This window comes from Cricetulus griseus, unplaced genomic scaffold, assembly GCF_003668045.3.
Source record: "Cricetulus griseus strain 17A/GY unplaced genomic scaffold, alternate assembly CriGri-PICRH-1.0 unplaced_scaffold_127, whole genome shotgun sequence".
Lineage (NCBI taxonomy): Eukaryota > Metazoa > Chordata > Mammalia > Rodentia > Cricetidae > Cricetulus > Cricetulus griseus.
Window position 1 is genome coordinate 16,764 of NW_023276839.1, and position 17,790 is coordinate 34,553.

Here is a 17,790-nt window from a genome sequence, read left to right on the forward strand (position 1 = left end):
GCTCGCTTTCAAACCTGGATCTGGTGCACATATCATTGTTGTTAGACGACTCTATGCAATGACAACTTATTGACCAGAAACAGACCCTGGCCTCCGTGGACCGGCAGATGGACACAGAACTGCCACTAGGTTTTTGTCGCATGGGAGCCCGAGGTAGAACTCAGATCCTAAGCCCGCAGATGAAACAGTAACTGCCACTTGGACTATGCATGTAGGAGCTCACCCCAGAACTCCGATCCAGAACACAGATCACTGGTGCCAGATGACTCTAAGCAGTGAAGACAAATGGAACTGGAAACAGAACCTGGCTTACCCGACCTGAGGATGGATACAGAACAGAAACTGGGCCAGAGTTTCATATACCGCTGCAGAACTTGGATCCTAGGCCAGCATATTAATTCAGAACTGCCTCAGGGAATCAGCATTTCCGAGCCAGCCACTGACTCGGATCATGAGCAAAGATGACTGGTGTCAGATGACTCTAAGCAGTGACAGCGAATGGAACCAGAAACAGAACCTGACTTACCTTGGCCAGACGATGGACACAGAACTGCCACTGGGCCTTGGCATTTCGGAGCCTCTTGCTGAACTCGGATCCTGGGCTGGCAGATGGACACAGAACTGCAATTGGGCCTCGTCCTGTCATAGAAGGCCATTGAATTCAGATCAGGAACACAGACCACTGGTGTCAGATGACTCTAAGAAGTGACGATGAATGGAAAGGAAAACAAAACCTTGCTTAATAGGCTATCGGCTGGACACAGAACTGCCACTGGGCCTCGGCATGTCGTGTAATACAGCCAAACTCGGATCCTGGGCCAGCATATATATGCAGAACTGCAAATGGGCCTAGGCGAGTCCAAGGCCTTCACCGAACTTGGATCAGGAGCAAAGATCACTGGTGTTAGATGACTATAAGCGGTGATGAAGAATGGAACCAGAAACATCTCCCGGCCACGTGGGTCAGCGAAGGACACACATCTGGCACTGGGCTTTGCTATGTAGGTCTTGCTGCCAAAACTGGATCCAGTGTACAGATCATTGGTGTTAGATGACTCTAAGTAATGACAATGAATGGAAACAGAAATAGCCCCTTACCTCCACGGGCCTGAAGATCGACCCAGAACTGCCATTGGACCTTTGCGTTTTGGATGCTTCTGACGAACTCGGATCCTGGGCCACCATATGGATTCAGAACTGACACTGGGCATTGGCGTATCTGAGCCCACAGCTGAAATCGGATAAGGAGAAAAGATAACTGGTGTCAGATGACTCTAAGCAGTGATGGCGAATGGAACCAGAATCAGTCCATGATCTCCATGGGATGGCAGATGAACACAGAACTGCCACTGGACCTCAGAGTGTAGGATCTCACTGCCAAACCTGGATCCTGTGAACAGATCACTGGTATTAGATGACTCAAAGCAATGATGATGAATGGAATCAGAAACAGCCCCTGACTTCCTGACATCCATGGGCCTGCAGATGGACACTGGACTCCCAGTGGGCCACGGTGTCTCATATACAGCAGTCATACTCGGATCCTTGTCCAAGGCATATTGATACAGAACTGCCACTGAGCTAGTTGTGTGTAGGGAGCCGTCCCTGCATTCTCCATTACAAGATGGCGCCTGCATCCGGCACGCACCGAATGGTAAACAAGTTAGTGCGCAGGCGCTGGGTAACTTTCCATCCCTTGGTCTCTGCCTCTCCCGTGGCGTCATATGGTCCGATGAGCTGCAGCCAGTCAGGGGGTAACACGTCCGAGGCGGCGGTTGCCAGCCTATATAAGGGATGGGTTTTTGGGAGTTCGGGGTCTCCGCTCTGTAAGCTTATGCTCTCCCTCTCAAGATGCATTAAAGCTTTACTGCAGAAGGATGTGAGTGTCCTGTGTCGTTCTTGCTGGCGAGACGATCGCATGGGACATCTGGTGCCGAAACCTGGGAACTTGTTAACATCGCCGGCACTGCGGAGACCCCTTGGAGGACCGGGCAGATTCAGAACTGCAGGGTGGTAAGTTCGGAGAGGTATGCTTAATCCTGATACCTTTTTTGTTGACTTTGTCCTTAATTTGTCACCACCATGGGATGGGTTAATAGAAGCCTCAACTCTAGTCTTGATTCTTCTTTTGCTCATATTGGTCTCATATTGTGCTCATTGTGGCTGGTATTTCAGTTCGCGACCAAGCTTACCGCAGGTAGCCGCCAGCATAATAGGCTCTTCAAAACAGAGAGACCTAATCAAAAACTGTCTAGAGGATGAGGCTTGCCATCCCACGGTAGCGAGAGTCAAGAAACGCTTAAAGAGGTACAGGATAATATATCAGAAACCGAACGAGATGAGAGATTAGGAGCTCAAAAAAGGAAGGACATGTCTAAGAAAAAGGGCCCTCCCCAGGATACAAAAAAGGGGGGAGAGACGATAGGGGATGACCAGTCACACCCCGGTAAATTTAAGAGAAATAAAGACTCAAAACCTAGTCTCTACCCTACGGTGAAACTAGAGGCTTTGGAGCTGAGCAACTCAGACTCTGAGATTTTAGACTCTAGCGAGGAAGCAGAGCTAGAGGAGGAGGCAGCACGATATAAAGAAGACAGATACCAACCCGATAGATATCGGCTGCAAAAAGTGAAAGCAAATATGAGGTCACCGCCTGTTAATCCAGCGGGTGTACTTCCATCAGCACCCCCATTATATGAGTTACAACAAAAATTTGGTACCGACTCCTTTTTACCATTAGAGGAGCGAAGGAAATTGCAGATGGCTTTTCCAGTCTTTGAAAATGAGGGGGTGAGAGTACATACACCCGTAGACTATAATCAGATCAAAGAATTGGCTGAATCAGTCCGGAAGTATGGGGTCAATGCCAATTTTACAACAATACAAGTAGAAAGGCTAGCTAACTATGCTATGACACCCACTGATTGGGAGACAACAGTAAAGGCAGTGCTCCCCAATAAGGGACAATACATGGAGTGGAAGGCTCTTTGTTATGACGCAGCCCAGGCACAGGCAAAGGCCAATGTCACAGCGGAAAATGAAAATCAGAGACAATGGACCTTTGAAATACTGACAGGACAGGGGCCACATGCCCTTAACCAAACTAATTACATTTGGGGCATATAGGCCCAGATATCAGCTGCCGCCATTAAAGCATGGAAGGCAATGAAAAAAAGGGGTGAATCAGGTGGACATCTTACAAAGATAGTCCAGGGGCCTCAGGAGCCATTCTCAGACTTTGAGGCCAGAATGACAGAGGCCGCTAGCCGGATATTCGGTGATGCAGAACAAGCCATGCCTCTGATTGAACAATTAGTCTTTGAACAAGCAACTCAAGAATGCCGAGCAGCCATAGCCCCCCAGAAAAGTAAAGGTTTACAGGACTGGTTAAAGATCTGCAGAGAACTCGGAGGGCCCCTTACTAATGCAGGCTTGGTCGCAGCCATCTCACAAACTCAAAGGTGCCGAAATATGTCTGACCGAAAAGCCTTTTTTAACTGTGGAAAAACAGAGCACCTTAAAAAGGACTGTAGAGCCCCTGAAAAGACTAGGGAAATGGAGCTGTGCAAGCGCTGTGGAAAAGGTTATCATAGGGCCAGCAAATGCAAATCTGTGCGGGACATAAACGGTAGGCTTTTACCCCCTATCGAGGAACCTAAATCTTCCCAACCAAAAAACGGGCCACGGGGCCCATGGTCCCAGGGCCCTCAGAAATATGGTAATCAGTTCCAGAAAAGCAACTCGGAGAAGGAAGGGACTCCCGAGGACACTCCAGAGTGGACCTGTGTGCCGCCTCCGACTTCTTATTAATGCCCCAAATGAATGTTCAGCTGATCCCAATCCAGTCTCCGGGGCCTTTACCCCCTGCTACCATTGGGCTCATTTTGGGCCACGGTTCCTTGACCTTACAAGGACTTATTGTGTATACTGGAATAGTGGATCCGTATCATAAGGAAGAATTCCAGGTCCTCTGCTCCAGCCCTCGGGGCGTGTTCTCCATAAAGCAGGGAGATAGGATCGCACAATTAGTGCCACTGCCCTCCCTTGGGGATAGCGAGACCTGCACCTACCAAAAAAGAGCCATGGGGTCTACTGGTAATGATTCAGCATATCTGGCCATACCCCTAGATGAGAGACCAACTATGAAATTATTGGTTAATGGAAAAGAATTTGAGGGGATTACGGATACAGGGGCGGACAAAAGCATCATTTCACTGCATTGGTGGCCGAAATCCTGGCCCACTGTGGTTTCATCTCATTCTCTTCAAGGCCTTGGATATCAATCCTCTCCAGCCATTAGTGCTGCGGCCCTGGTCTGGCGGAGCACTGAGGGCAGGCAGGGACGCTTTACCCCTTATGTTTTGCCCCTCCCGGTAAATTTGTGGGGGCGAGATGTGTTACAAGCCATGGGCATGACCCTGACCAATGAGTCTTCCCCTCAGGCATCAGCTATAATGACAAAAATTGGCTATATACCAGGAAGGGGCCTGGGAAGAAGGGAGCAAGGTAGAATAGAGCCCATTGAACAAAAAGGGAATCAAAGTAGAAAGGGACTGTGTTTTATTTAGGGGCCGTTGAGGCTTCACGACCCATACCATGGAATACAGAGGACCCGGTATGGGTCTCTCAATGGCCATTATCCTCTGAAAAGCTGGAAGCAGTCACAAGACTTATACAGGAGCAAGAACAGTTGGGGCATTTAGAAGCCTCCACTTCCCCCTGGAACACACCAATCTTTGTTATCAAAAAGAAATCTGGAAAATGGAGGTTGCTCCATGACCTTCGGGCTATTAATAACCAAATGCGCCCTCTGGGCCCTGTCCAGAGAGGCCTCCCTTTGCTCTCTGCACTACCCCAAAATTTGAAGCTTATTATTATAGATATTAAGGACTGTTTTTTCTCCATCCCCCTCTATCCTCGGGACTGGCAAAGGTTTGCCTTTACTGTTCCCTCACTCAATCACATGTAGCCAGATAAGAGATTCCAATGGAAGATGTTACCACAAGGCATGGCCAATAGCCCAACTATATGCCAATTGTATGTCCAAAAGGCATTAGAACCTGTTAGGAAGCAATTTACACCCATGATTATGATTCACTATATGGATGATATTCTTATTTGCCATAGGAAGATAGAGGTCCTGCAACAAGCCTTCCCCATGCTGGTAGCTGAGTTAAAACAATGGGGACTGGAGATAGCGTCAGAGAAGGTCCAGGTCTCAGATACTGGTCTCCTCTTGGGCTTGGTAATTACCCCAACAAAAATAATCCCACAAAAAATAGAAATACGCAAGGATCATCTGAGAACCTTAAATGACTTCCAGAAACTCTTGGGGGATATAAATTGGCTGAGACCCTTTTTAAAGATCCCCTCTGCAGATTTAAAACCCCTTTTCGACATCCTGGAAGGTGAACCTCATATTTCTTCCCCCAGAAGCTTTACTCCGGCTGCTTGTCAAGCCCTACAAAAGGTGGAAAAGGCCTTACAGGATGCACAATTGCATCGCATAGATGAGACATTGCCATTCAGCCTGTGTGTCTTTAAAACGGCTAAGTTACCAACCGCCGTCTTATGGCAGCATGGGCCGTTGCTTTGGGTTCACCCAAATGCTTCCCCCACTAAGATCATTGATTGGTATCCTGATGCTGTCGCGCAGCTTGCACTTCGGGGAATAAAAGCAGCTGTCGCTCATTTTGGCAGGGACCCTCATCTCTTGGTTGTACCTTATACTGCTGCACAAATTCAGACTCTGACAGCTACATCTAATGACTGGGCGGTGTTGGTCACCTCCTTTTCAGGGAAAATTGATAACCATTTCCCAAAACATCCAAACGTACAATTTACACAAAATCAGGCTATTATAGTAAGAAATTACCAGTACGGAGTCAGGTAGAAATATAAGGGTATTTAATAGGGAAAAGCCTTACTTACAGAGCGAACCAGCCAGCCGGTGGTAGTCTGTACAGCAAGAAGCAAAGAGAGAACCGAAACCGAAAACGCAGTCCCCCTACTCACTCTGACCACGCCCTCACAAGCCCTCAGGTACTCTTGTAGCCAGCCCCTAAGAAGGCGTGGCTACAGCTTCCCCTACAATTCCCCTTTTAGTCTAAAAGAGGATTAAAACTTAACAGTATAAAGGTAAAATATAAGAAGATAACTATCTATTTTAACTAAACCCTAAAGTCATAAACAATAGGAAGCTATTCCTAACTAGGTATATACACTATCCTAAGTGACAACAATGGGGAAAGGGGGCGTAGCATTTTCCAAGTTACTTCCTGCTGAAATGGGACGATGATAGTCATGTGGGGTCCTGTAGAAAGAAAATGTTAGTATCCAGTCCATGTTAGATGGGATTCACTTGATTGAAGATCTCGCTTGAAATCCTCAACTTGATTGAAGTCAGTACCCGAACCTCTGGCCGGAGTGTCAGCTGAAATGGAGCAAGTTGGATCCAGTGCAGTCGAGGAGCTGTGGCCCATTTTCTTTCCAGGGTGTCCAGGGATTGCTGTCAGGCAGGTCTTCATTGGCTGTGTGGGACTCAAACATGAACAGTTAGCAGAGAAATGTTTGCTTGTGTATGTACACATGCTAGGGAATGCAACCATGAGAGCATAACAATTATGAAAGGGTGTACACCTTGAGAGAAAGATCCAAGAAAAGACAAAGACAGTCCCCAAATTCTTCTTTTATTCTGTATTACATCAATTGGCTTCTTGATACAACACAGAAACACTAAAGCTTAGTTAAATAATGTGCTTGGATTTTAGAGGAGGAAAGCCAAATCCACCTCTAAGTCCAGCATTGGTTTAATTGAATAGGGACTAGGAAATAAAGAGAAATAGAGTTTTTTGAGAGACAGCTGTAAAGTTTACCATATGGCACATTCCTTCTATTTGATGGTTATAGCTACCTTTTCTTCTTAAGTATCTATCCATGTAGTGTCTTTTGTCTTTTGAAGATGAGTTTTCCTGTGAAGATAAAAGCAAAATACTTCCCTTTCCTTTGGGAGGTTTCTATTTAGTTTATAAGATATACCTTAGTAGAATATCTGTCATTTGTCCTCGTTGAGAGGTTTTTCCTTTTCCAGTCGAATCTTGATCAACTTTGATGGTATCCAAAGTTTTTCTTCTCCTGTAGAAACCAATGTAAAACCCCTACCCCAACGTAATACATGTCCTGGTTTCCATGCAGAGGTTAGTACATCTTTGAAGTATACTGGCTGATTGAGTTTAGCAGTTTTTTTCGTAGTCCAGTGTCTTTCTGTAGCTGTTTGTCCTTTTTTATTGGCATTAAGAAAGTTTAGTGTTAATAAAGCATTATGCAACCTATGTTTGGGGGGTTTAGTCTTCCAAGCTTGTTTGTTGAGCATCTCCTTAAGTGTTCTATTAGATCTCTCAACCACTGCTTGTCCTGTAGGATTGTGTGGTATACCAGTAACATGCTTTATGTTATAATATTTGAAAAATTGTTCCAATTTCATAGAGACATATGCTGGAGCATTGTCAGTTTTTATTTGTGCAGGTATACCCATAACTGCCATCACCTCTAGCAGGTGTATAATAACAGAATCAGCTTTTTCAGAGTTAAGAGCAGTAGCCCATTGGAACCCTGAGAATGTGTCTATGGTATGATGCACATATTTCAAATTTCCAAACTCTGCAAAGTGAAAGACATCCATCTGCCAAACCTCATTTCTCCGAATGCCCTTAGGATTACAACCTGCTGGCAATGGAGTTTGATTATAAAAGGAACAAGTAGGACAGTTTTTCACTATCTCCTTGGCTTGTTGCCAAGTGATAGAGAAGTCCTTTTTCAAACCTTTGCTATTTACATGATGTTTCTTATGAAATTCTGAGGCTTCTAGCACACTTCCAATTAATAAACGATCAATCTCATCATTGCCTTGTGCTAGTGGGCCAGGCAGACCCGTATGGGATCTGATATGTGTAATATACATAGGATTACTTCTGTTTCTGATAGTTTCCTGTAATTGTAAAAACAGAGAAGTTAATTCTGTATTATCAGGAACAAATTCTGCAGTCTCAATATGTAACACGACTCTCTCTGCATACTGAGAATCAGTAACTATATTAAGAGGTTCTGTAAAATCCTTAAGTACCATGAGAATTGCATATAATTCTGCCTTCTGTACAGATGTATATGGACTTTGAACTACTTTACTTACCTCACCTGCTTTATAACCTGCCTTACCTGATTTGTTGGCATCAGTGTAGAAGGTAAGAACTCCAGAAATGGGAGTTTGTCTTACAATACGTGGAAGAATCCAGACTGTCTTTTTATGAATTTAATTCTGTCAGTTTTGGGATAGTTGTTGCTAATTGTTCCCAAAAAGTCAGTAAGAGCTATTTGCCAATATTCATTATCTTTCCATAAGGAAGAAATTTCTTCATTAGTTAAAGGTACTATAATTTCTGCTGGATCTTTTCCAGTCAGCTGGCGAAGTCTTAATTTACCCTTTAAAATCAAATCAGAAATCTTTTCTATATATGTCTTTAACTTTTTATTCTGTTTATGTGGCAGAAATATCCATTCCAATATAGTGTCTTCCCTCTGCATCAGAATTCCAGAAGGGTATTCTCTGGATGGCAAGATAACCAGAATACAGTCTAAATTAAGGTTTATCCGATCTACATGTGCATTCAATATTCTGTTTTCTACCCATTGTAACTCTTTTTCTGCCTCATCAGATAATATTCTAGGACTGTTTAGGTCCTTATCACCTTTAAGGGCCATTTTTAAATGCTTTAAGTCATGTCCTTCTACACCAATAATTGTCTGTAATTGAGAAATTTCCCCTAATAATTTCTGAAGAGAATTAAGAGTTTGATACCGATCTCTCCTAATTTGTACCTTTTGAGGTCTGATTCTCTGTAAGTCTATCTTGTAACCTAAATAGTTAATAGAATTTCCTCTTTGTATCTTTTCTGGTGCAATCTGTAATCCCCAACGAGGCAGAACTTCCTTCACCATTTCAAACATACGTTCCAAAGTTTCCTTATTAGAATCTGATAAAAGAATATCATCCATGTAATGATAAACAAGAGATTGTGGAAATTTCTTACGAATTATTCCCAAAGGTTGCTGTACAAAGTGTTGACACAAAGTAGGGCTATTTAGCATTCCTTGTGGCAAAACCCTCCATTGATATCTCCTAACTGGCTGTGAATTATTAAGAGTTGGTACAGTAAATGCAAATTTTTCTCTATCATTTTCCTGTAACGGTATTGTGAAAAAACAGTCTTTTAGATCAATGACTATGATAGGCCATCCTTTAGGTATTAAGGAAGGTAATGGCATTCCAGGTTGCAGAGAGCCCATTGGTTGAATTACCTTATTTATAGCTCTCAGGTCTGTCAGCATTCTCCACTTACCTGACTTCTTTTTGATGACAAATACAGGAGAATTCCAAGGACTGGTAGATTCCTCTATGTGTCCAGCATCTAGCTGTTCCTGTACTAACTTTTCTAAAGCCTCTAGCTTCTCAGAGGTCATAGGCCATTGTCCTACCCAAACTGGTTCATCTGTAAGCCACTTCAATGGCAGGGCCTTTGGCTCCTCTGAAGGTCCATCATTTGTACCTAGTTTCTGTACAGCATGGATGGTTGGTAACCGTTTTCCATAGCGTCTTATTAGATCTTTTTCATGATTTGTATCTGACACTGGAGGAATATTAATCTGAGTATTCCATTGCTGTAAGAGATCACGACCCCAGAGATTTATAGCTATATCTGCCACATATGGTTTCAGTATCCCTTTCTGTCCTTCCGGTCCAATGCAGACCATTGAGTTAACACTCTGTCGAACTCTAGATAGAGTTTCAATTCCTAAAAATTGTACATATTGCCTCTCGAAGAGGCCATTTTTGAGGCCAAGACTTTTGAGTAATAATAGTTACATCCGCCCCAGTGTCCACTAAGCCAGAAATAACTTTATTATTAATTTTAACTTTTAACTGAGGCCTTTTATCATTAATAGAAGCTTGCCAAAATATGCGTTTCTCATTTTGTCCATTCACACTTGATTCTTCATCACTATTCAAACTACCATCTAGAGCAATATCTTTTTTCACAATATGCAAAGAACTGTCTATTGTTCCTGTGAGAGATTGTCTTCCACTGCTATTGGAAATGACCTGACCTTTCTCGATGTGGGGGCCTTCTTGAGGCCCCCCTCGGGGTTTCCCGACCTTAAGGGGTTTCCTTGTATGTCCCTGGTCGATCTACATTCATTGGTCCAGTGTCTGCCCTTACCACATCTTCTACACAATCCAGAAGGCAGTGGCCTTCCATATGAGGCATTGTTAGAATTCATTTGTCTACAATTTCTCTTAGTATGTCCCATTTTACCACAGTTGAAACATCTAGGTTCCTGGAGCCTTCGTGGTCTCCAGGGGAAGGCTCTTCCTACCCAAGGTTCTGGTTCATAGTAGTAGTAACCTCTAGCCTCTTGGTATCTATGTTGACCTCTGTAAGGTGCTTCTCCTTGCCAAGCCCTTACATCCTCACCTCTAGACCTTTTAATTTCCTGTTGCCGTTTTAAACCTTTGGAGATGGCTTCTCCTACCCAAGCTCCAGTATCTTGCACATTATAGTCAATGTTGGCTGCATACAAAACCCATTCTTCTAACGGAGCTGATCTGATCTTTAAAGGCAAAAGTATTCTTTTGCATATAGGGTTTGCATTTTCATAAGCTATTGTATATATAATTGATTGTCTTGTTTCTGGTTCTGTTACCTGTAATTCTACTGCCCTAGTTAACCTTTGTAAGAAGTCCTGGAACTGTTCTGTAGGTCCCTGTTCTATTCTGGTATAAGCTTCTAGACGTTCTCCTGGCTCACGAACCTTATCCCAGGCATTTAATGCTGCTTTCCTGCAAAGAGACAGTATATCGTCATCATATTCAGCCTGAACCTGTGGGTCAGCATAAATACCCTGACCAAGAAGCTTATCTAGAGGCGCTTCAAAACCTTCCTTTATGCCCTGACGTTCAAGGAGCTTTGCCTCTTCCCTTACCAATGCCTTCCACTGGATTTGGCATGAATTCTCAAGTACAGCTGCTACCAATCGTTCCCAATCTGTGGGTGTCACCCTGTTAAAGGTTGCCCATGAATGTAATAGCTGTTTTACGTATGGGCTATGGAGACCATATGAGACAACTGATTCTTTAATATTCTTAAGATCCTTCGGCTGTATAGGTTGCCATTCATAAACCATTCGTCCATGAGGGTGTTTCTTAGAAGCTGGCTTTTCTACCATGGTAGCTGGGTACACTAATGGTGTACGAGTAACAACCTTAGAAGAATAGTCACGATACCTGGGTGGAGTAGGTGCCTGGGATTGGAGTGATTCTGCTTCTGAGGCATCCCACTGATCTTTAAGCCTAGCAATGATATCCTTTTGAAAAGTTTCAATCTCCTTAATCATAAAAGATTCTAAGCACGTTAGTGAATCTGTAAATTGCTCTAACTGCTCATCTACACGTTTTTCTAGGTCTTTCATACGATCATCCTTAGACAGCATCTGGATGGCATGGAAACTGCCTTCTAGGTATTGGAGTCTAGATTCCAGGTCATGATTTGCTGATTTTGAGTCCTCAGCAATCGACCGTATGGACCTATGTAATCTGTCAGCCCTGTACTGTAAATTATCTTCCAAACATTCAAATCTAGACTCAAATTCTGATCTGCTACCTTGGATGCTTCAATGACTGATTGAATGGCATTGTCCAATTCTTCAACCCTATGCTGGGTATTTTGCACCGTTGCATCTAGTTGATGAGTAACATTGCCTATCTGAGTTTCTAGCTGGCTACAGATATTCTTTAGCTGGTCATGGTCTTCTGACAGCCTAGCCTCTAAGGCCTCAGACATGGAGGATCTCTCTGTGTTTATCTTATCATAAATACGCTGTATCTCATCAGACAGCTCTGTCTTTAGTGTATTGGACACAGAGCCAAGCTTATCATCCAATTTCTGTTCCACTTGCTGCACAATTGTGGTCTGACCTAATCTGTTTTCCAAAACCTCATTGCGTAAAGCTGTTATTTCCTGCAAGCAGGTGGTGAGGTTATTTCTGTCCCTGTTCCTGAGTCCTCTGGCTAGTAATACTATTTGTACCAGCAAGCTGACTGCCATGACAGCATATAGGCCAATAATTGGCAAATTAGCATCCTCCTCAAACAGTGAATTCACGTAATAAGCAAAAACATTACCAATTTCAGCAAATGATAAATATTCCGCCATGATTTTACCTGATTTCTACTCCAGATGCAGTAAATATATTTGACCAGCAGGTAGCACAGGCCTTCAGTTATTCCGAGGCGTTTGGCAGCAGTCGGTCACCAGTGGAGAGCGGTCACAAAAGCATCTGCGCTTATCTTAGAGAGTATACGGCTTTTCAGCCGCACCTTACAAAAGCGGCTGTGCTTATCTTAGAGAGTATACGGCTTTTCAGCTTTGGCTTTCCCGTTCTGCCGCAAGGGGAAGCCTCTGCTGAAAGCCGAAACTTACTCACCTCTAGGCAGCTAGAAACTGGGTGGATGACTTGAGCAGCACAGCTGCCATGGGTCAGCTGCTAGCCGGGAACGCCTGTGGAAAGAAGGTGCTTTCCGGGCCTAGGCGGCGGGCCCGATGGAACCCACAGCCTGTCCCAAATGGGGTGTGGGTTTCCAATATCCCGCTTCTGACAACCAGATATAGTAAGAAATTACCAGTACGGAGTCAGGTAGAAATATAAGGGTATTTAATAGGGAAAAGCCTTACTTACAGAGCGAACCAGCCAGTTTGTGGTAGTCTGTACAGCAAGAAGCAAAAAGAGACCGAAACCGAAAATGCAGTCCCCCTACTCACTCTGACCACGCCCTCACAAGCCCTCAGGTACTCTTGTAGCCAGCCCCTAAGAAGGCGTGGCTACAGCTTCCCCTACAGGCTATAGTGTTTCCACAGATGACAGCAAAGCATCCAATCCCGGATGGGACGGTGGTTTATACTGATGGTTCCAAAACCGGTGTAGGGGCTTATGTTATAGGGAATAAGGTAGTTTCTAAACAATACGATGAAACCTCACCCCAGATCTTTGAATGCCAAGTGGTGCTGGAAGTCATTGAGGCCTTTCCGGGGCCACTTAACATTGTGTCAGATACCTCCTATGTGGTTAATGCGGTCAACCTCCTTGAAACTGCTGGTATAATACGACCCTCCAGCAGAGTTGCAGGTATCTTTCAAAAAATACAAATTGCCCTATCAAACAGGAGGTTCCTTGTTTTTGTCACCCATGTTCGAGCACATTCAGAGCTCCCAGGACCTTTGTCCTATGGGAATGATTTGGCAGACCGGGCCACAACATTGATGGCTGCCGCCTTGTCTACCCAGATACAAGAATTTCATCACCGCTTTCATGTGATGGCTGAAACCCTGCGCCGTCGATTTGCTTTGACAAGGCAGGAGGCTAGACAAATTGTTACTCAATGTAAAAACTGCTGTGAATTTTTACCTGCACCTCATGTAGGAATAAACCCGCGTGGCATTAGGCCACTGCAGATGTGGCAAATGGATGTTACACATGTTGCCTCCTTTGGAAAACTCCAATATGTTCATGTCTCAGTGGACACCTGCTCAGGCATAATTTGCGCCACGCCTTTGACAGGGGAAAAGGCCGAGCATGTGATTCAACACTGCTTGGAGGCCTGGGGTGCCTGGGGAAAGCCTCATATCCTAAAAACAGATAATAGGCCGGCTTATACCTCTCAAAAGTTCCGGCACTTCTGAAGACAGATGGAGGTTACCCATCTGACTGGCCTACCTTATAACCCTCAAGGACAAGGCATTGTGGAACGTGCCCATCACACGCTTAAGTCTTATTTAATCAAACAAAAGGAGGGAATGGTAGCATCCTTACCCTAGGTGTCAAGAGTTGCAATATCCATGGCACTCTTTACCCTTAATTTTCTAAACATTGACGCTCAGGGCCATACTGCGGCCGAGCGTCAGACCTCAGAACCTGGAAGGCCAAAGGAAATGGTAAAATGGAAAGATATCTTAACTGGTCTTTGGAGAGGCCCGGATCCTATTCTCATAAGATCCAGGGGAGCTATATGTGTTTTTCCACAGGACGAAGAGAATCCACTGTGGATCCCGGAAAGACTCACCCGAAGAGCCCCTTCGGACCCTCAAAAGTCGGAACTCTACCTTCTCCACGGGAGTTGAGAGCCGCTATTATCCAGATTAACTCCATGCGCCTTGACCTGTCCTTGGCGGAGGGATTGTCATCATGGATCGCTTCAGCTGTCTCCTATTTTAAGGAATGGGTGGGGGTGGGATTGTTTGGTGCAGCCGTTTGCTGCGGATTGGTGTTGCTTCTCTGGCTGGTCTGTAGGCTCAGGGCTCAAACTAAGAGAGTCAAGGTGGTTATCGCCCAAGCGCTTGTAGCTTTGGAACAAGGGGCTTCCACTGATATTTGGCTAACTATGCTTAAGCAATAGGCCACAGGCCAGACAGCTCTTGCACACCCGGAGCCTAGGCTCATTGCACAGGGTAGAGTGCCTGGTTTGAGCAGCCCATGAGGGATGTCGAGCAAGGCATCGCACAGAGAGTTGCCCAGTATGCAGGCTTCTCTGGGAGGCATGTTGTCCTGCATAAGGGTTGCCTGCCCTAGTCTCCCTTTCCAAGAAAAACGGCAGAGGACAGGTCGAGAGCTCTTCGGGTCAAGCTAACAGCCTAATGGCGACTCTCATACACAGTCTTAATGTTTGATTGGGAAGGTGCAACCTCTGCCTCTATCCCTCAACATATGGGTGACCTATTTGCTTGTAAAAATATGAAGCCTTATCATTAATTAATAAAAAAGGGGGAGATGTAGGGAGCCGTCCCTGCATTCTCCATTACAAGATGGCGCCTGCATCCGGCACGCACCGAATGGTAAACAAGTTAGTGCGCAGGCACTGGGTAACTTTCCATCCCTTGGTCTCTGCCTCTCCCGTGGCGTCATATGGTCCGATGAGCTGCAGCCAGTCAGGGGGTAACACGTCCGAGGCGGTGGTTGCCAGCTTATATAAGGGATGGGTTTTAGGGAGTTCCGGGTCTCTGCTCTGTAAGCTTATGCTCTCCCTCTCAAGATGCATTAAATCTTTACTGCAGAAGGATCTGAGTGTCCTGTGTCGTTCTTGCTGGCAAGACGATCGCGCGGGACAGTTGTGTCATATAGTGCTGCCGAACTCAGATCCTGGGCCAGGATATGGATGCCGAACTGTCAATGGGCCTCATCTTGTCCAAGGTCTCCATCAAACTTGGATCAGGAGCAAAGATCATTGTTGTCAGATGACTCTAAGCAGTGACGACAAATGGAACCAGAAACATCACCTGGCCTACCTGAGCCAGCAAATTAATAATGAAGTTACAATGGGCAGCAGTGTGTAGAATCTCGCTGCCAAACCTGGATCCAGTGCACAGATCATTGGTGTTTGATGACTCTAAGCAATGATGATGAATGGAAACAGAGAAAGCCCTTGATCTCCATGGGCCTGCAAATGGACCCAGAACTGCCACTGGGCATCGGCATATCTCAGCCTGAAGCCGAACTTGGATCACAGCCATGATCACTGGTGTCAGATGACTCTAAGCAGTGATGACAAATGGAAGCAGACACAGTCCCTGACCTCCATGGCCTGGCAGATGAACACAGAACTGCCACTGGGTCTCCTTGTGGAGGATCTCACTGCCAAACCTGGATCCGGTGCACATATTACTGGTGTTAGATGACTCTAAGCAATGACAATGAATGGTACCAGAAACAACACCTGACCTCCTTGGGCATGCAGATAGACATTAGACTCCCACTAGGCCTTAGCATGTCATATAACACCGACAAACTTGAATCCTGGGCCAGAATATTAGTGAAGAACTGCCACTGGGCCTCGACATGCAGGAGCTTGCCCCAGAACTCAGATCCAGATCACAGATAACTGTTGTCAGATGACTCTAAATAGGTTCCACAAATGGAACCAGAAACAGCCGCTGGACTCCCTGTGTTGGCAAATGGATGCAGAAATACCAGATCACCGGTGTCAGATGACTCTACGCAGTGATGACGAATGGAACCAGAAACTTCGCCTGGCCACATGTGCCAGCGAAGGACACAGAATTGCCATTGGGCCTTGGTGTTTAGGATCTCGCTGCCAAACCTTATCTGGTGAACAAACCACTGGTGTCAGATGACTCTAACCTGTGACGACAACGAGAAACAATAAGAGCCCATGGACTCGCAGGTCAGGCAGATGAACACAGTAACGCCAATGTGCCTTGCCATGTCAGAGAATGCCGTCATACTCAGATCAGGTGCACAGATAATTGTTGTCAAATGCCTCTAAGCAGTGAAGATTAATGTAACCAGAAACATCTCCTGGCCCATCTGGGCCATCTGATGTACACAGAACTGCCACTGTGACTCGGTATTTTAGAACCTGTTGTCCTAGTCAGATCCAGTTCTGGTAGATAAACACAGAGCTGCCACTGGGTCTTGGCGTTTCTGAGCCAGTAGCCGAACTCGGATCAAGAGCAAAGATCAATGGTGTCAGATGACTCTAAGCAATGATGACAAATGGAACTGGAAACAGAACCTGGCTTACCTGGGCTGTCAGATGGACACAGAACTGCCATTGGGCCTCAGCATGTCCAAGGCCTCCACCGAACTCATATCAGGAGCAAAGATCAATGGTGGCAGATGACTGTATGCAGTGACGAGTAATGGAACAGGAAACAGAACCTGATATACCTGGGCCAGCAGATGGACACAAAATTGCCACTGGGCCTCTGTGTGTCAGATCCGACCACAGAGCTGCCACTGGGTCTCAGCATGTCAGAGCTTGTTGCTGAACTCAGATCCAGTGCATAGATCACTGGTTTTAGATGACTCTAAGCAGTGACGATGAATGGAACTAGAAACAGAACCTGGCTTACCTGAGCTGGCAGAGGACACATAACTGCCAGTGGGCATTGGTGTGAGGGAGCCATTGCAGAAATTGGATCAGCACACAGGTCACTAGTGTCAGGTGACTCTAAGCAGTGACGACAAATGGAACCAAAGATATCGCCTGGCCACCTGGGCCAGCGAAGTACACAGAATTGCCACTGGGTCTTGCTTTGTAGGATCTCGCTACCAAACTTGGATCCTGTGCACAGATCATTGGTGTAAGATGACTCCAACCTGTGATGACTATGGGAAGCAGAATCAGCCCCTGGACTCCCGGGTCCAGCAGATGGACACAGAAATGACATTGGGCATTCGTGATCTGTAGCCTGTTGGTGGACTCCGATCATGGGCTGGCCAATGGACACAGAAATGCCAATGGGCCTTGGCCTGTGGGAGAATGCCATCGAACTCATATCAGGTGCACAGATCATTGGTGTCAAATGACTATAAGCAGTGACTATGAATGGAACCAGAAACAGCCCTTGGCCTACCTGGGCCAGCGGATGGACACAGAATTGCCACTGTGCCTCAACATTTCAGAACCCTTTAGCAAAATCAGATCATGAGCTAGCAGATAACCACAAGGCTTCCACTGGGGCTGGGCATGTCAGAGCTCATGCAGAAATCTGATCCAGAGCATAGATCACTGGTGTCAGATGATTCTAAACAGTGAAGACACATGGAAGCCGAAACAGCCCCTGAACTCCCTGTTCCGGCAGATGGACACAGAACTGCCACTAGCCTTGGCGTTTCAGAACCTGTTGCTGAACTCGGATCATGAGCTGGCAGATTGACACAGAA

General features: G+C 45.5%; 1 pseudogene; it reads right to left on the minus strand.

The window, feature by feature from the left end:
• Positions 1-309: 309 nt before the first annotated feature.
• The window catches only part of LOC113838572, a 69,257-nt pseudogene continuing 51,776 nt past the window's right edge, over positions 310-17,790 (minus strand).